The sequence below is a fragment of the Protopterus annectens genome, chromosome 4.part1, assembly GCF_019279795.1.
Source record: "Protopterus annectens isolate FY-2018-M chromosome 4.part1, PAN1.0, whole genome shotgun sequence".
NCBI lineage: Eukaryota > Metazoa > Chordata > Ceratodontiformes > Protopteridae > Protopterus > Protopterus annectens.
In genome coordinates, this window is record NC_056734.1 from 561,527,138 (window position 1) to 561,546,499 (window position 19,362).

Genomic DNA, 19,362 nt, shown 5'->3' on the forward strand with positions numbered 1-19,362 from the left:
AAACTATTGAGGAGTGCTTATCTCCAGAACTCCATCCAGCACATTCTTGCAAATAAAATTACAATTTACTGTGCTTGGAAATGGGCACAAGCAACAACTTCTTAACTTGGTCAGACTGTCCCAGATGCGGATTTCAAGCCATTTTGTCAAACCATGACCCTGGATTTTTAATTTTTTTAGTGTGCAACAAACCAAACAGTGCAGCGATGTAATGAACCAATGAGACAAAAACAAAACACCAGCAAGAGGGTCCAAACACTGATCAAAACAGAGATTTAATAAGATAAAATAAAAACATAATTAAGCGCTTTTGTCAAACTCTGGAAACTTCCATCATAATACAAGCAATATTTAAACGCAACCTTATATAATACAAGCTGTTCTAAATGAGAAGTTATGTACTTACCACAACTTTGCATCTGTGTTGTCCAATTTCATTATTCCTCACTTCTGGGTTGTAGGATCTGACCCTGGATCTGTTCTGGCCAAATTTCACAAGACTACGACCACAGCCTCGAGCTCCTCCCTCTCTCATAATCCCCCTCTCCTTTCAAACTCCTCAGATTGCGTTTGCTGCTACACAGGATATCTCACAGACCAAAAACGGGTCTAACTATCAGAAGCTCAGCTTCTTACATGTGTACAGGGCTAATGGCCCTGGAGCCTTTACAAGCCTAGCCCATAGAAGTGCCCTGGCATTGTGTCATCCGTTAGTTCCCAGTGCCTCTATCAAGTAGAACCACTGGAGTGATCCCTGGGGTGAACTTCCTATTTCCCAGTCACTCAAGAATTCTCTTGAAGAGGGCAAGTGAGGTGCGCTCCTTGACATGTATGGGAAGTCTATTCCAGAGCATGGACAGTCTCTCAGGGTTATGAACCTGTCCCTCCAGCATGTTTTGCTGATTGTGTGGGAATGAGGTTGAGGTCTCTGGAGTGTGTGGTGTGGAGGGATTGGGATTTCTTTAGATGTAGCATTTCTAACCGAGCTGGGTCAAACATGGCTTTGTAAGTCAAGCAGAGATCACTTCTCAGTAGACTATATAAACAGAAAATAGCTGGAGTTATTTTTGAGTCTGTCCATGTAGGACGTGTTTAAGGCTTAGGATCCTCTTTGTGAGGTTCTTTTGTGGCCTTTCCAGCTGTTGCATGTGTCTAGTGAGGTAAATGCCAAATGGGGCATTATACTCTACGATTGATCTTAGAGAGAAATGACTACCTCTTTCGTCCTGGATGCAAAACCCTTGGTAATGAGATGTGCCACACAGGACTCTGACCACAGTGGCAACGTGGTAGTCGAAGGAGACGCTGCTGTCAATCTGTGTCCCCAGATCGCTTATAACACACCTTCAGTGTTCAGTGGACTCCTATCTATGTGGTAAATTAGTGGGAACTGAGTTTTTCCCAAAGGGGATGACTATGCATTTTTTGGCAATAAGCTTAAGGCCATGGTTTCGACAGCAGTCACTGGTCTCAGTGAGGCCTTTTTGTAGGAAGTCTGCATCACTTGGGGAGTTCATAATGGCTTCCAGCTTAGTCTGTGAACCTGGTCAGCCAGAGTTCCTCTGTGTTGGCCTGGACTTTTAAGTAGATGCCAAACAGGAGAGGACCATTGTTGCAGAGGGTTGGCCTATGGCAGAAATCTTTACTTCGAGCTGTGTGTACCACAAGCTGCAGCTGCAGGTAAGAGACATAGGGAGAGGGTGTGAACCCTTTGGAGGACAACAAGCTGTAGGGTGTACCGGTCAGCTTTGTTGTAGAGGCAGAGCCAGGGTGAGAATACCCTTTACACTCCAATTAAGGCATGTAAGTATGTTAGGCAAAGGTGTCAGAGTACTAGGTGACATGGAGTTATGCTATACAGACCTGCAAGCCTGTGACTTCCAGCACTGAAAAGCAGTTATGTCACTTGCGATGCTTTGTGTGGGTAAATAGTGCATTGGGTAATTCATTAAATCGCTGTCTTCACAATAACGTAATTGAAATGCAATACAACACTGGATTTGAACCTAGAACTGTGTGTGGCAAAATGTACTATATGCAAGGCATGTAACAAACTGAGCTACTGTGTCACTGCTAAAGCTGGGATAGCTGCAAGATATCTGTGCACACGTACAGGCTGTGACAAATGTTCTACATCCATCAGTATGTGCATAGCTTTATATGGATGTATTTCTGCACCAGGGTCCCAGTTGTACATGTACTTTGCCATTGATGCCTTAAACAGGTTTTTTCTACATGATGCTGTTATAAAAGGGTACATTTACCTGCTATCACAGGCCTCACTTATATCCATAAGTCTTTGGCTGGTGGTGTACTACTGCATCAAGAGTCCAAGGTACACAACCATTTTTTCCATTACTTTTTATTCCAGTTTGCATGGTGCAGAGTGGCACACAGCTCTGCTGAAACATGCCTAATAACTGCAACTGGCAATTACTTATGTTTTGTTTAAACTACCTGTTTTAATAAAAAAGTTATGTGGTGTGGCTAATTAAGGCAGTGCACTGCAGGCGTGATGGGCTCTGGTTCGATACGTGGCAGAGGTGTTTAATTTGCACATGCATTTTACAATGTGATAAACACATGCAGTCATTATAGCTCTATTTAGCAGAGGTAAGCGAAGCTACGTGATGCAGCATGCAGGGCCGTGCTAAAAAAAATTATAAAGAAAAAAGGGGGAGATAGGAAAGGGGTGAAATGGGGGCAAGCAGGGAAAAAAAGTACAGTTGTGTACCTACCATAAATGTAGATGTTCGAGTGTATTCACTGTTGCAGTCATTACACTTGGGTTATCCTGCTGGCAGGCTACTCACAGTCGGCTTGAATTCCAAAGTCCTGGTTCGGCATCGGTTGCTGTCGCTTCTTCCCGGACGTCAGTGCGCCAGAGGTATACAAGATGCAGCCAACGCCATTTTCTTCAGTTTTTCTTGCCCCAAATGTCAGGTGCCCCCAAAAAGGTAGGCTATACACATTGCTTATAAAAAGCATGCACTAGAATAAACAATACCTTCATCTACAAGCAAATACACCACAAAGGTTGTATAGGATAGAGAAGCACAGAGAAGTCCCAGCAAAGAAAGGGGGGTGGTGGGAGGGTAACCTGGACTGCAACAGTGAATACACTCTAACATCTACATTTATGGTAGGTACACAACTGTACTATGTTCATCGTGTTTCACTGTTGCAGTCATTACACTTGGGTTGAATCCCAAAGCTGAGGTTGGGCGGCTGGGTCTAAATAGGATTAGGAGTGGCTATGAGGCCCTGCAGAACTGCAGTGGCAAAGCCTGCTCTGGATTTAATGTAAAGAGATAAGTGGTAGTGCTTGGTGAAAGTGTGCACTGAACTCCAAGTTGCAGCCTCCAAAATTTCCTTGGTTGGTACTCCTCTGAGAAAGGCTGCTGATGTGGCTGCTGCCCTGGTGGAATGTGGCCTAATATTCTTACACACTGATTTGCCATGCTGTGCATAGCAGAAACGAATGCATTGTCATATCCATTTTGAAATAGTCTGCTTTGAGATAGCCTTTCCTTGTGATCCTGCAGCATATGCCACAAAAAGTTGCTCAGTCTTTCTGAAAGCTTTAGTTTTGTCCAAGTAGAAGCGAAGCTGCCTGTGTGTGTCCAAAGAACACAGAAGTCTCTCCCCTTTATTCTGGGGATTTGGATAAAAAGTTGGCAAATGAATGGTTTGGTTAAGAGCCACACTGGATACTACCTTTGGCATAAATGTTGGGTTTGTCCTTACAGAAACCCTGTCCAGATGGAAAATGATAAAAAGGTTCCACTGCCATTAATGCCTGTAACTCTGAGACTCTTCTTGCTGAAGTTATTGCTAAGAGCAGAACAGTTTTCCATGATAAGAATTTTAACTCAGCTGTATTGGCTGGCTCAAAAGGAGGCAGTGTGAGCTTTTCCAAGACACAGCTGAGGTCCCATGTAGGTATCGGTGCTCTCCTTGGGGGTCTAATGTTTTTGGCCCCTCTGAGGTACTGCCTTAGCAGTGGATGTGAAAAAATAGGAGGTTCCGTATTTTAATGAGCTGAAATGGCAGAGGCATGGATCTTAATTGATGAGGATAGGCCTTTGTCCAGCATCTTAGTTAGGTATTGTAAAATCTGAAGAATACTTGGAACAAGCGGTTCAAGCCCTTGTGCCCGATTCCAAGCACAGAATCTTTTCCATTTTTCTGCATATGATTTTCTGGTGCTGGGCCTCCTGGCTTCCAAAATGTCATCCATAACTGCTTTAGAGAGAGGTGTGTTCTGAGTGGTTATATTATTCGCCATGCAGCCAGGTTTAAGGTTCTGAGTTGGCTGAGCAGGATCCGATTGTTTTGTTGGGTCACAAGATGAGGAATTTGAGGTAAAGTCCAGGCTGGGCCTTGAGACAAGCTCTTTAGGATTGGGTACCAGTGCTGGCATGGCCAGTCTGGGGCAATCAGAATCATTTTTGGCTTTTCTTGTCTGACCTTTAGGAGTACCTTGGGGGAGGAGAGGCAGTGGAGGAAAGGCATAAACTGTCAGGGTTTTCTAGCTGAATGATAGAGCATCCATCTTCCATGCTTGAGTGATAAGTCCTTGTGCAGAATCTTTGTAGTTGGCAGTTGTGAGGGGAGGCAAATATATCTAGGTCTGGGCATCCCCATTTCCTTGTTATCATGCTGAAGACTTGTGGATCTAGTTTCCACTCGTGAGGGTCCATGAGGTTTCTGCTTAGTCTGCCAGTGTATTTGTCCTTCCTGGCAGGAATTGTGCCTGCAGATGTACTTGATAGGCCAATGCTGTGTTCCACAAAGTCATGGCTTGCCTGCAGAGGGGGTAGGAATGTGTGCCCCCTTGCTTGTTTATGTACCACATGACTGTATTATTGTCCATCTTTAGCAAAAGTTGTCCTGGATGAAGTAGATCCTTGCGGGCTGTCAGGGCATTCTGTACAGCTAGCATCTCTTTTTGATTGATATGAAGATGCATTTGGTCTGCGGGCCACATGCCCTGAATACATTTTCCCACCATGTGTGCCCCCCAGGCATAATCCGATGCATCTGTTGTTAGTGTCTGCCTGGCTGTGGGTAAAGTGAAAGGCTGTCCCTTGTTGTGGTGACAGGCCAGTGCCCACCATCAAAACTCTTGTTGCAAACAGGGAATGAGAGTAATTATTGTTTCAAAGCTGTGGCAATGTTGAATCCATACACTTTTTAGATACCATTGTAGCTTCCTCATATGCAGTCTTGCATATGGAATTAGCAGGATGCCATGAAGCCCAAAGCCTGCAGAATTTTTCTTGCAGGTAGCTGTGTCTTTGTTGCCATCATTTGGAAGTAATGAGTCAGTTGCCTTTGTTTGTCTGGCGTGAGATAAGCCATCTGGGCAGTTGTATTTAAGCTTGCACTCAGGAATATTATCTCTTGAGAGGGCACTAGTTTTGATTTCTTTTTGTTTACTATGTACCCTAGGCAAATTAATAATCTTTTTACAAACGCCAGATGCTTTAGTAGAATGTCCTTGCTCTCTGCTTGAATAAGGCAGTTGTCCAAGTAGGGATATATTTTAATTCCTTTTTGTCTGCAAAATGCAATTACTGGTGCCAGGCATTTTGTGAAGACCCTGGGCACAGTAGATCAGCCAAAGGGCAGTGCAGAGAATTGGTAGTGCATTGTGCCAGCTATGAATCTGAGGTATCTTCTGCAAGATTCTCTGATTGGGACATGCAGGTATGCCTCTGAGGTCCAAAGTAACGAGCCAAGCCTTCTTGCCCAGCATGGTTAGAAGTTGCTGCAGTGTCAACATTTTGAATTTTGGAACGTCCAGGAAAGTATTTAGAGTAGACAGGTCCAGTATTGGTCTCCAGGCTTTGTCCTTTCTGGGTACCAAGAAAAGTCTTGAGTAAAATCCTTGCCCCTGCTCTTGTTGTGGTACTTTTTGAATAGCCCTCATGTCCATGAGTGCAGAAATTTGCTTTTGTGCCTCTGACCATTGATTGTGTGGCAGGTCTGGCATACCTTTTGCCCTTGGGAGGATGTGAAAGTTGAACCTGTAACCCTGAGAAACAATATTCAGTACCAATTTGTCCTGGGTGATCATGTGCCAATTTTGGGAGAAAAGTGCTAGTTTTCCCCCTAAGGGTGCTGCCAAAAGGTAAGTGCTTGGCATTGGTAGTGGGAAGTCACTGGGACAGTTTTCTATATGGTTGTGATTTGTCCTCCGCCTTTGGAGGCTGAAGCACCCCATTGTTTAGGCCTGTATGAGCCTTGGGGCTGAGATCTGCCTCTAGGGCGTCTGTATCTGCTTCTTTGTGGCCTGTCTGACACTGGAAAGGACCAATTTTTAGAAGGCCAGTTCCTGCTAAATCTGGGAGGCTGAACCTGTAAGAAATCCTTTACTGTCTGCATTGATTTTGCTTTATCCTCCATTTTCTTTAACGCCTATTCTGCCTCAGCACCAAACAAAGTATCATGCTGTAATGGAGCATCCAATAATTTTGCTTTAACATGCTCAGGTAGACTGTTCCTTTAACCAAGTATGCCTTCGAATGACGGAGCCTGTAACTGCGGCCCTGCAAGAAGCCTCTAGTGAATCAAAACCACATTGCAAAGTACGCTTTCCCACTTTTTCAGCTGCATGCAATAAATCCTGCATTTCCTTGTTTTCAGGACATTCAGAGTTTGTCAGCATTTTCTGTTTTAGCAGAGACATTAGGTATTGCTGATATTTAAGCATGTGAAACAGTTTAAAGCCCTTACAGCTAAAGTAGCAGAGGTGTAAACTTTCTTCCCCCATCTGTCCAGTGCTCTAGAACCCCTATCAGAGGGAACAGGGTTTTTTGCAGTGGAAGCCTTGACCCCTTTGGGACCCTGAGAAATATTTTCTGCATCAGTAGCAGGGTTTTTATAAAGAAATTTATGAGAGTCTGGAACCCTGTAGTACCCATCTGGCTTAACTGGTGCAGGGGGTAAAGAATCAGGAGACAGACTGGATTCAGAAAATAATCTACAATGTCTAGCACAGGAGGGATAGCAAGAGGTCTGTGCTGAGGCAATAAAAGAAAGTCACTGAGCCTTTTTCTTGGATTCTGAATAATCCTGGCTCTCCCAGTGGAAATGCTCCCTCATGGTGTGCAGGGTTTCCCCAAAAGAGTAATCCCCAGGAGGAGAGGCTCTTCAGCATCAGAGTCCTCATAGGGAGGAAGAGAATATCCCTGTTCTGAATAGGAATCAGAAGAAATAGAAACCTGGTCAGAGGAGTCGGTCAGTGTCTTGCCTAGGCCTTTTATCAGGAGGGGGATGGGAACCCCTGATCAAAGTAATTAGGTCCTCAGCCATTTTAAGCATCTGTTTCTAAGGCATGGATGACTGTCCAGGAGAATGCTGTACTTGTTTCTTTGTCTTTAAAGGTGTTTTAGACTTTGCCTTGGCTGCTGAAGAGGTCTTGATAGTAAGCTGTGTAGGTCTGAAAACACCCTCAGAAACCAATGCCTGCTCAGTGGCCCCAGACCCATCTGAGGGAATAGTTTCCGTAGGCCCAATACCTTGGGTTTCCAGAGGCCTAGTAGTCTTCATGTGGGAGTCAGAGGCGGCCTGTGGCTCTGAGGTAGCGGGTGTCAGGGGCTGCGAAAGCACCTCACTGAGAACCGGCGACTGGCCTAGAAGGGGCTTCGTCATTGGTTTTCGACCTCGGATGCCTGTCCTTTTCTTTTTCCTTGCACTTTTTATGCACTCCGGTCGGTTGTTCCGACGGCATTATATAGTTAAACCTTCGGCCAAAGTAATGTAGAGCAAAATCGAACAGACGCTTAATAGTGCGTTGGTTGAATCTAGCACAAAACCGACCACTAGCAACTTTGTGGTCAGGACACAGGCAAGGAATACAGTAAGAATGAAAATCCTTATGAGGTATTTTCTTCCCACAAGAAATACAATTGTTAACTTTTACTGACATTGGTCTGGAGCAAAAAAAGTTTCCCCAACGGGGTACTTAGCTTTATTGAAGACTTCGGATCTGAAATTCAATTTTGAAAATCTCAGGAGTCGGCCGACCGGCACATGCAAACTGCTTCTGCTTCGGGCACCGTGCGGCAAGAAAGACTGAAGAAAATGTCATCGGCTGCATCTTATATACCTCTGGCGCACTGAAGTCAGGGAAGAGGCGACAGCAACAGACGCCGGACCAGGACTTTGGAATTCAGGCCGACTGTGGGTAGCCTGCCAGCAGGATAACCCAAGTGTAATGACTGCAACAGTGAAACACAATGAACATCAGTGAAAGGCATGTAGGGATCTGCAGGAAGGTGTAGGAAAGAACCATAGCTATCCATTTCTTTTACATCAACTGTGCACTTGACAGAATTTGTACACGACTTTGAACTCTCCACCCTAGAGAGAGGGGTGAGGACAACATAACTGCATTGTTAAGCCAATTGGACCAGGTTACGTGTGTCTAGTGGACACGTGTGTGAAAATTAGAGCTATGTATGGGAAGATTTTTGTTTTGGAACAGGTGCCTTTTTTTTTTTTTTTTTAAAAGGTGAGTGTGGAATGTTGGGGAAGGGACATGGGTATATGTGGACTGGAGACCTGTATTTTCTGTTTCCTCCATGAAGTCTCTAAGCTCAGGGAAGGGGGACAGAGGGTGTGAATAAGGAAAATGGACAACACAGACGCCTAGATATGCTAAGTACAGAACTTCTGAATCTCATGTTACCCATTTCATTATTCCTCACTTCTGGGTCAGAATCCCCAGCTACATATTCTTCCTGGGTGGCCTTATGGAAAACTGTTCCTGGGTACCATGGAGCCAAAGGATGCTCTGCCTCTTGAAACAATGCCCAGCTTACAGTGAGATACAAAGGTATGAGGTTTTGACCAAGTAGCTGCTGCATAAATCTCATTAATAGAAATTTCAGCCGAAGAGACATGCAATGTGACCACAGATCTAGTTAAATGTGCTTTTGGAGGATGCAGCAGCTGCATTCCTTGTGCTGAACAAGTTGTAGCAATACAGTTTATAATCCATTTGTAAAGAGAAACCTTCAAAACTGCTTGGCACAACCTATTAGAAGAGAAATCCACAAACAGTTTTCCTAAAAGGTTTCATTGTGTGTAAATAAAAACATAGCTGCCTATGCACGTCAAGAAAGTGAAGAATATATTCCCCTTTATTTGAACAATTTGGAAAGAATACTGGCAGCTGGATAGATATTTGACTCTAACTACCTTGAGCATGAAAGAAAGATTGACTAACGCCCTAGCCTTATGAAAGATAATGTATGGAGGTTTCGAAGAAAGGGCCTGCAGCTCGGATACTCTTCTTGCGGAAGTTAGAGCCACAAGAAAGAGTTTCCCAAAACAAACATTTTACATCGCAAGATTCAGCGGGGTTGAAAGGCTTTTGAGTCAGACTCTGAAGGACCATAGTCAGGTGCCAAAGTGTGGATAGGTCTTTAATTGGTGGCTCAAGTAGAAACACTCCCTTCATAAACTTCTTACACAACCTGGGTGCAAAAACAGAAGCTATGTTACTTACCATAACTTGGTATCTGTGTTGTCCAATTTCATTATGCATCACAAATGGGTCTTAGGATCCATCCTCAGACCCAAGCCAGCCATTTCTCAGACATACAGAGTCTCAAACTCCTCCTCCTCCCATGATGCCTCACTCCTCCTCAAATCCTCAGATTTGATTTTGCTGCCCCTTCCTCAAGATGGTTATCTCAGAGATAATAGAAATAGAGACAAAAGACCTACTGGAGTCCAAACTATAAACATGTGGGTTCCGCAATCATCTAGATCGCTCTCAGCTGTATAAGGAAGCAGGAAGGAGGGTGGGATGTGATGCATAATGAAACTGGACAACACAGAGACCAATAAGTACATAACTTCTAATCTGACGTCGATTTGATTATGCATCACGAATGGGTCAGAGTGTCCAGCTGCATAAATTCTGGGAGAACTTCAACGAAGGATATGCCTGAGCACGGCTGAACCAAAGGAAGCTCTGTTCCTGGAAATGATGTCCAGATTGTAATGAGACAAACTTATGGGCTGTGGACCAAGTAGTTGCAGCACAGATTTCATCAATTGGCGTTCTAGCAGAAAAAGCTGAAGAGGTCGACGTTTACCTGGTGGAATGAGCTCTAACTGGCCGAGAAGTCGCTTGCCTTGCTGAGAATAAGCTGTGGAAATGCGTTAAGGTTATCTAAATGGATTACAGAATGACGCAGCCTGGCCCAACCTCTTTGGCAAAAAGACAATGAACAACTGCTCTGACTTTCTAGGAGGTCTAGTTCTATATAGATAGAAATGCAACTGTTTATGAACGCCCAATATATTCGCCTTCACTGGAGTAATTGGGAAAGAGCACATGTAAATGAATGGTCTGGTTCATGTTCGCCCCTGAAGCGACCTTTGGAATGAAGGAAGGATTCGTCCTAAGAGAAACTCTATCCTTGAAAAAGGTTATGTACGGTGGTTGAGAAGACCATCTGCAATTCTGAAACTCTTCTGGTTGATGCAATAGCCACAAGAAAGGCGGTCTACCATGACAAATACTTCAGCTCGCAAGAATTAGCAGGTTCAAAGGGTATCTGGGTGAGACCTTGGAGTACTAAAGACAGACCCCAAGGGGGAGGAGGGAGCTTGATTGAAGGTCTTGGGTGACAAAAAAAAAAAAAACCTTTTAAGAATGCCCAACAATTTGGTTGAAGAAAGGGTAGAGGGAAACCCAACTCCCTTCCCAACATGGAAATTTGATAGGTGCAAGTTGCACCTTTACTGTAGAAAAACTAGCAGCCTCGTGGAAAAGCAAACTCAAAATCAAGGACATCCGAAATGGAGGCTAAAAAGGAATCTAGATTCCAATGTAAAGCCCAGATGGAAAGCCTTTTCCATTTTCTACAATGTACTTTCTTGGTTAGGGCTTTTGAGATGCAAGGATAATGTTGTGGACAGGTGAAGGAAGCCTGGACTTCAGCAAGATTACTGGAAGTGGAGAACCCAAGCGGTTAGCTCGAGGGACTTAAGACTGGGGATCTGTTGTTCTGTCAGAAGTGAAATGAGATCCTGACTGGGATCCAGTATCCATGGGGGATATTTGCTGTGAGACCACAGAAAAGGGAACCACACCTGGCGAGGCCAGTGAGGGGCAATGAGGTTAAGATTGGTCTTCAACCTGCTGGCTTTCTGCAGAACTTTAGGTATATTGGGGGGGGGGGGGGGGTTGGAGGATAAGAATACAGGAGATCTGGAGGTCAATTATGAACTAGAGCCACCCATGATGACTCCCACTGGGGGAATAAGAACAAATTACCTGCTGCACTTGTTTAGTTGGGAGTCAAAGATTGGAAGGTTGGCCCAAACGGCTAAAAATCTCGTTCTCTGACTGGTTCAGGGACAACTCGTGAGGACTCAAAACGGAAGTGTTCAAATTGTCCATCAGAAAAAAAAATTGTGTAAAATCTTACCATAACCATAGATGTCCTTCTCTTCTATGTTAAAGTATTCTACATATGGATTTAATCCTCGTCTCGTGTACATACCAACAGTACATAAAAGTTTTCAGTCCCTCAAGTGCGTAGGATGTCTGACGTGGCTAAGGGCAACGTGGGTCATAAAAGTGACGTCTGCACGCAGCAGCCCTCAGAACTGAAAGCCCCAGTCAGAGGCTGTCCTAATAAGGGCAATGCCTGTCCATTGCCACCCAGAAAGGGAACTGCAACCTTATAGGAGGGTGGGAAGGAATACTGCAACACTGAAGAGGACAGCTATGATGTTGCCAAGAAAGTGTTGCTTAGAGGTGCAAAATTTATACCTACCAGAATTCCATCTTTGGCAGACATAGTTATCGATGTTAAAAAAGATTCTGCCGCAAGTTAAAGTATTTTTTCAAGTTAAATCTGATACATCTCTTGTAGATGTGTGTGTGGGGGGGGATAGTAGTGAATCTTCTGATGAAGATGACTTACTTAATTTAAGCATCTATGACAATTAAATGTTTGAAACGTATGTAGGCTTGGCTGAGGGAAATTTAAATAATTCACAGAGCAATATTTCATCTGAGCCTTTTTTCACGGGATATGGATGTTTGAAAATGCCTAAATTGAATTCAGATAGTAGTTTCATGCCCCCCAAGAATAGTCAAGCTATTAATGTTTTTGAAAATTTAGTGTGTAAAAGAGTGAAAAATAGTTATGGTCAGTTTGTAAAAAAAATTGATTCTTACAATTTAAAGAAGGAAGAAAGGTTGGCTTTGCAAGAACTTAGATCCAATCTGAATGGGATGGTATACAAAATGGCTGATAAGGGAGGTAACTGGGTAGTCATGAGTATTGCACAATATGATGAAATTGTTTCAAATAAACTATCTGAAGGACATTATGTTAAATTGCAATATAATCCTTTACAGAGATTAGAAGATGTATTGGAATGTAGAGAAATGTTTGGTTATTTTGAAACAAAGATGTTAAAAAATTGTCAAGACACCCAGACATCAGTTTATGTATGCTATCCCTAAAGTTCATAAGAGTATGGTTAAACCACCGGGGAGACAGGAATAGGGTCCTTTCTTGAAAATGTCAATATTTTTTGGACTTTCATTTCAAGAAATATTTAATATAACCATACCTTCTCATGTTAAGAATACTCAACAGACTTGTCAAGAATTGTTCAATTTGGAATGGAAAGATAACTATTTTTGGGCGACAGTGGACATCACTGCTTTGTATTCTAACATTGAGAAGATTGGGTATGGAGGCAACGGCTAAAAAACTGGGGGAAGGGCCACGTTCTGCATTTTTGTTGACCTTACTTGAATTCAGTCTTGCACATAATTATTTCACATAGAAGGAATCTTTCTTGCAAACAAGGGGAATACCGATGGGGGCAGCTTTTGCCCCATCATATGCCACAGTTTACATGGGTGATTTTGAAAATCAGTTCATGATATTACAGGAGTACTATGTGAAAAATATAGTATACTACAAGAGATACATAGATGCATTCACTTGTAAAGGTGACCAAGCAGAATTTATGGGAACCTTAAACAATAACTCGCATGGATTGAGGTTTACTCAGGAAATTGGTAGGGAGGTTCCTGAGGCCCAACTGCTTCGGATTGGGAGGCCGTCAGAATTTCTGAATTTGCGGTAGTCAGGGGCTGCGAAGGCACCTCGCTGAAAACCGGAGAACCGGCGTCAGGCCTTGCTGAGGCCTCGGTATCTGGTCTTGGCCTTGGCTGCCGGTCCTTATCTTTGTGTTTTTTAATCATTGCTGATGTCGGTTGCTCCAACGGCATGCTATAGTTAAATTTTCTGCCAAAATAATGCTGGGCGAATTCTGCCCGAAGCTTAATTGTACGCTTGTTGAACCTAGCACAAAACCGACAACCAGAGACGTCGTGGTCTGGGCCTAGGCAAGGAATACAATAAGAATGAAAATCCTTATGAGGTATTTGCTTCCCACAAGAAATACAATTATTAACTTTGTCAGACAAAGTTAATACAATTATTAACTTTGTCTGACATCGGTCTGAGGCAAGAAAAGTTTCCCCAACGGGGTACTTAGCTTTTGAGAAGACTTCGGGCTGAAATTCTATTCGAAAATTTCAGGAGCTGGCCGACCGGCACTTGCGAACTTGCTTCTTTTTCGGGCACCACGAGGCAAGAAAGACTGAAGAAAATGGCGTCGGCTATCTCTTTTATACGCCTGTTGCACTGACGTCAGGGAAGAGGCAACGACAACCGACGCCAGACCAGGACTTTGGGATTCGGCCGACTGCGGGACCGCCTGACGACAGGATAACCCAAGTGTGATGACTGCAGCAGTATAGCACGATGAACATCATTTAATTTTTGGATGTCATGCTCTATATAAACAAAGACAGAAGGGCACAGCACAAACCGTATAGGAAACCCACAGCAGTCAATTTCTTACATGCTACTAGTATGTATCCCCCCATCTGACTGATTCACTACCATATGGTGAATTTAAAAGACATTTTATGAGTACCTCTGAAAGAAATTAACTTGGATGAGGTGTATGTTAGATTAAATAACAGAGGATATGATGACCGTATATTACAAAAAGCAAAGAATAAAGTCATAGATATTAGTGAAGTCAGTGGGAGGGTTGGTCCAAACCTTCACGGAAGAACAATCAGAAGTGACCGAGGATGGAAGGGAGGAGGAAAATTTTTTGTTACAAGATACTCTGACTTTTCCCTTATTTTGGAGAAAATTGTCAGGTAGGCATGGGAAATTGTCAGTGAGGATATTTCTATTGGCTCTCTACTTCATAAGCATATAGTGTTTTCCTACGGCAGGTACAACAATTAGAACTGTTGAATAGAAAAGGTGTAAAATAAAAATATTCAGATAGAACAGGTAAAATTGTTGGAACCCACTGCTGTGGAAAAGGTCTAGTATGTAATCTGGTAAAAAATCTGGATGGCAAAAAGATTAATGGTAAATTATACAGGGCCAGTGAATATTATAACTGTGATAGCTGTCAAGTTATTTACATTATAGGTTGTGACTGTGATCCAACTTCCTGGTATAGTGGTCAAACTACCAGGAAGGCCAAAGTACTGAATCATGGAACACCTGAGGGATGTGAGAAGGCAAAAACCAGAGTCCAGCTGCCATGCACTTCTTGTCTAAACATCAAGGGTTAGATAACAGATTATTCTTCAGTATTTTAGCACATCCGATTTTTAGTGATTGGGATTTCAAAAAAACAGACTAGAGAATCGAATGATCATTAATTTTCATACTTTATATCCTCAAGAAATGAATTTGGAAAATAATTTAAGCAGTTTAGAAAAAAATAAAATTTAGGTTACACTAGAAATGCACTTAAGGGCATAATATTGTTAAAGTTATTAATGCTCAGAATGTTGAATTGAGGTTAATTTGAAAGTATTGTAGCATATTATGGTAAAATTTGGTGTAATGGGTAAATTAGTTACATCACGTTACACCAATAGACACATTTAGAGAATGCATTTTGTATTCATAGTCCTTGTATATTTATTTCGTGCAATGGGGACATCACAGCCACATTGCACAAATAAGTTAGGAATGTGTATTTTTGTATTCTGTATTTGTAGATTTATGTTTTTTGGTATAGAAGAATATGGAGAAAAAAAAATATTATACTAAGTGTGTTCAATGGAGTGGTTGGTAGAAATTACTGCAATTTGCCCATTAAGTAATTTGGTACAAGATATTTCACCAAGAGAAAAATCTTATTAAATGTCATATGTGCTTCGAAGTATATTTTTAGCTTAGATTTTGTTACATGAGGAATATACATAATGCTGACATAACACATTAAGTACATGTAGAATATAGCTCGCTATTTGAATATTATAAAAGTATTTAATATCAGATGCATTTAAAATATTTATGAAAATGTATGATGTTTATATACTTGTTACGGATTGAAGAAAATGCATAATATTGATGTAATGATTGTGACTTTAAAAGTATTCCATTAGTCTGTTTGAATCTTTAGGCTGGTTTTGCAGTTAGGCATTTAAATATTTAATTGTATAATGTAGTAAAATCCAAGGAATGTAGCAGAGAGGCAACCACACAGCAGCAACAAATCTAGTATTAAAGATATCAGCAATAAACCCAGTAAAATAGATTCAGGTTTTATTCGCATGCACCAGGGTAAGCGCTTTCACATACAGCTTCATTAGACCTTTAAATTTATTTTACTGGAGTTTACTGGATTTATTACTGATATCTTTAATACTGGATTTGTTGCTGCTATATGGTTGCCTCTCTGTTGCATTCCTTGGATTTTGCTACATTATCGTATTAGTTGGCCTAGAGGCATTTGCTCCGGTGGGTGCGTTAATATTTATTTGCATTTAATTATAGAAGTATTTGAAATTAATTGAATAATTGATGGAAAGCATTGTATATAAAGGGACATATTTGGAAGATTAAATTGTTCCAACAGAAGGCGAGAAGCCGAGGTACCAGAATGTAATAAAAGAATCAAATGTCCGAGTAGTGGTGTTCCTGTTCGTGTTCCTTTTGATGAGGTTTGAAGTTTTGCTGCTATTTATGTGAAGTAGATACAGCTTTTCCCCGAGCTCAAGGGTGGAAGGAAACAAAAAACTGGTCAACCTGTCTGATGGACTTGGTTTTATGCAGGAAGAACCCGTGTTGTCGGTGCACATCCAGGGAGTGCAGTAGTCCCTTCACTATCCTCTAAGGGTTGGGGGAAAAATGTAGGTAGGTAGGTGTATGGCCTGGTTAAGGGACAGGTCATTCACCACCTTGAGCATGAAAGATGGGTTAGTTCTAAGGGTAACTATGTCCTTGTGAAGACTAGAAAAGGAGGAACAGCCATAAGAGATTGTAGCTCTGGTACTCTTCTGGCTGAGGTCAGGGATGTTAACTGTAGTTTTCCCTGTGCAATATTTTTGAGAAGCTTTGTCTGCTGGCTCAAATGGAGAGAACAGGAGCTTATCCAGAACAAAGTTAAGATCCCGAGGAGGAGGAGTCTATTTCCTGGGAGGTTTGAGGTGAAGTACTCTCTTAAGGAAGAGCTTAGAAGGGAGTTTGGATGCTAGTGGGGGATCCAGAGGAAGGAATGCTGAAATTGCAGACAGATGAGCTTTGATGGAAGAATAAGCCAAACCATTAACTGCAGTAGCTTACACAGGTAAGACAGGACAAAAGGGGGGCTTGCTAGAAAGAGGGTCCAGCTGTCTTTTGTGACACCATGAAGTAAATCTTTTCCACTTAGAAAGGTAGGATTTTCTAGTGTTTGGTCTCCTGGCCTCCTGCAGGACATTGAGCACGTCCTCAATGTAAAGGTGTCTGAAGGGGATCAGAATCCTGTCAACCCACGGGATGAGATGCAGAAGCTGCCACTGTGGGTAAATCTGGGATCCCTTCTGTTGTGTGAGGAGGTCCACTCGGGGGGGGGGGGGGTAACTTTTAGTTATGTACTTACCATAACTTTAGATGTTTGGGATCCATCTCGCCTACATTCTGTACTGATGGGTTCGGAAAAGATGTTATGTGATCCTATCTCGCCTACATTCTGTACTGATGGGACAGCGTCCCTAGCACCTGATTCCTGGGTGGCTCACTGGAAAACACTTCTGAGAACTGTGGAACCGAAGGAAGCTCGCCCCCGAGATGCCACGTCCAATTTGTAATGAGAAATAAAGGTGTGAGGAGAAGACCAGGTAGCCGCAGCACAAATGTCACTAATGGCAAGCTTGGAATGAAAGGCTGTCGAAGTAGCCATAGCCCTTGTAGAGCGAGCTTTCACAGAGGTTGTAAGCTCTCTATTAGAAAGAAGGTAAGTATGATTGATACAGTCTCTGATCCACTTGGCAATAGTGACCTTCGTGACGGCTTTGCCCAATTTATAGTCCGAAAAGGACACAAACAACTGATCTGTTTTCCGTGTTTGGTGCGTCCTATCTAAATAAAAACGCAATTGCCTGTGAACATCCAATGAGTGGAAGATGTATTCCGCTTTGAGTAGTTTGGGAAGAAAACGGGGAGTTCCAATGACTGTTGAAGACAAAAACTAGAACAAACTTTGGGAACAAAGGATGGATTAGGCCTGAGGGATACTCTATCCTTGTGAAAAACCAGATACGGTGGTTTGACACATAGGGCTTGAAGTTCCGAAACTCTTCTGGCTCATGTAATTGCCACCAAGAAAGCAGTCTTCCAAGAAAGAAATTTCAAGTCACAAGTTGCTGCCGGTTCGAAGGGGGAAGAGGTCAAAGCATCTAATACGAAAATAAGATCCCATGGTGGAGCGGGATGAGAAATCGGAGGTCGTAGCAGCCCAGCACCTTTCATGAAGGCTTTACACAACTTATTACTCTTCAAAGGTGGATCTATACTTTCATGAAAATTAGAAATAGCTGCCAATTGAACTTTGATGGTAGAGACCGAAGAACCTTGATTGAATAAAGACGCTAAGAACTTCAAAACTTCTGACACCGGGGCAGTAATGGGATCTAATCCCCGGAGTTGGGCCCAAATGGCAAATCTCTTCCATTTGCGGTTATACATTTTTTTAGTCGAATTCTTGTGGGCCGAGGACAAGATATGTATGACTTCCAAGTCCAAAACCTGGTTTCTGACTATGGTTGGAAGTGGAGGAGCCAAGCTGTTAACCTCAACGAGTGAAGGGACTGATGAAGCTGTCCCGATTGGTGGATCAAGAGGTCTGGAACCTGGTCCAGGAACCTTGGACCGTCCAGTGCGTATTTCCGAAGAAAGGGCAGCCAGACTTGACGATGCCAGTATGGGGCAACTAAAATCATCTTGCTCTGCAAGTGAATCGCCTTCTGGATCACCCTGGGAAGGAGGGGAACCGGTGGAAAGGCGTACAGTAGGCCGGTGGGCCAATCTTGGACTAGGGCGTCCTTGGGAACCACCCCCCCAGAACTGGGGTGAGAGAAGAACTGTTGACATTTCGTGTTGAGAGGAGTTGCAAAGAGGTCGCAACAAGGAGTTCCCCATCTTCTGAAGATCTGAGTTGCCACTCCGTCGTTCAGAGACCACTCGTGCGGGGAGAGAATAGTTCTGCTCAGTCTGTCGGCTATCACACTGGCTCTCCCCGGAATGTGTGTTGCTACCAAGAAACGGTTGGTTGCAATCTCCCAATCCCATACTTTCATGGCCTCTCTGCAAAGGGGGTAGGACCTGGTCCCTCCCTGCTTGTTCAGGTACCAGACTACAGACATGTTGTCGGACAGAACGGCAATCATGCCCTGGGGAAGGTATCTGTGTAGAGCTTGTAGCGATAGAAGCACCGCCCTCATTTCCAGTATGCTGATGTGGAGGGAACTCTCGTCGGGATGCCACTTGCCTTGGACTGACCTGCCCAGGAAATGCCCCCCCCCCACCCCGTCTGGGAGGCGTCCGTAGTCAAAGTGGCCACTGGAGGTGGAGGAACGAAGGGTCGCCCCTGATCCAGGTTGGAGGAAAAAAGCCACCAACGGAGGTCCTGTTTGCACGTCTCCGTGATCATAATGAGGTGACTGAGAGGGAGATCCTAATAAGACCACTGGACTGACAGGAGCCATTGGAGAATCCTCATATGCAATCTTGCTAAGGGAACTAGGAGAACGGTAGCCGACATGGAACCCAACAGTTGTAGGACCATCCTGGCTGGGGCTCGGCGTTTGAGGAGCAATGCTCGGACTTGTGATTGTAATATTTCTATCCTCTCTGTAGGAAGATAGACCCGCAATTTGCTTTAAGTCTCTCTCTACTCCGATAAACCGTATGTGCTGAGATGGCAGCAACACAGACTTTTCCCAATTGAAGGTGATTCCTAGGGAGTTGCCTAGAGATATAGTGGCTGCTAGGTTCTGTA

The 19,362-nt window shown here is 43.2% G+C and overlaps 1 protein-coding gene across 1 annotated transcript in view; it reads right to left on the minus strand.

Annotated features, from left to right (window-relative positions):
• Positions 1–19,362, minus strand: part of LOC122801252 (eukaryotic translation initiation factor 4 gamma 1-like) — a 2,968,223-nt gene that overhangs the window by 147,033 nt on the left and 2,801,828 nt on the right. The gene's annotated exons all lie outside the window — the stretch shown is intronic.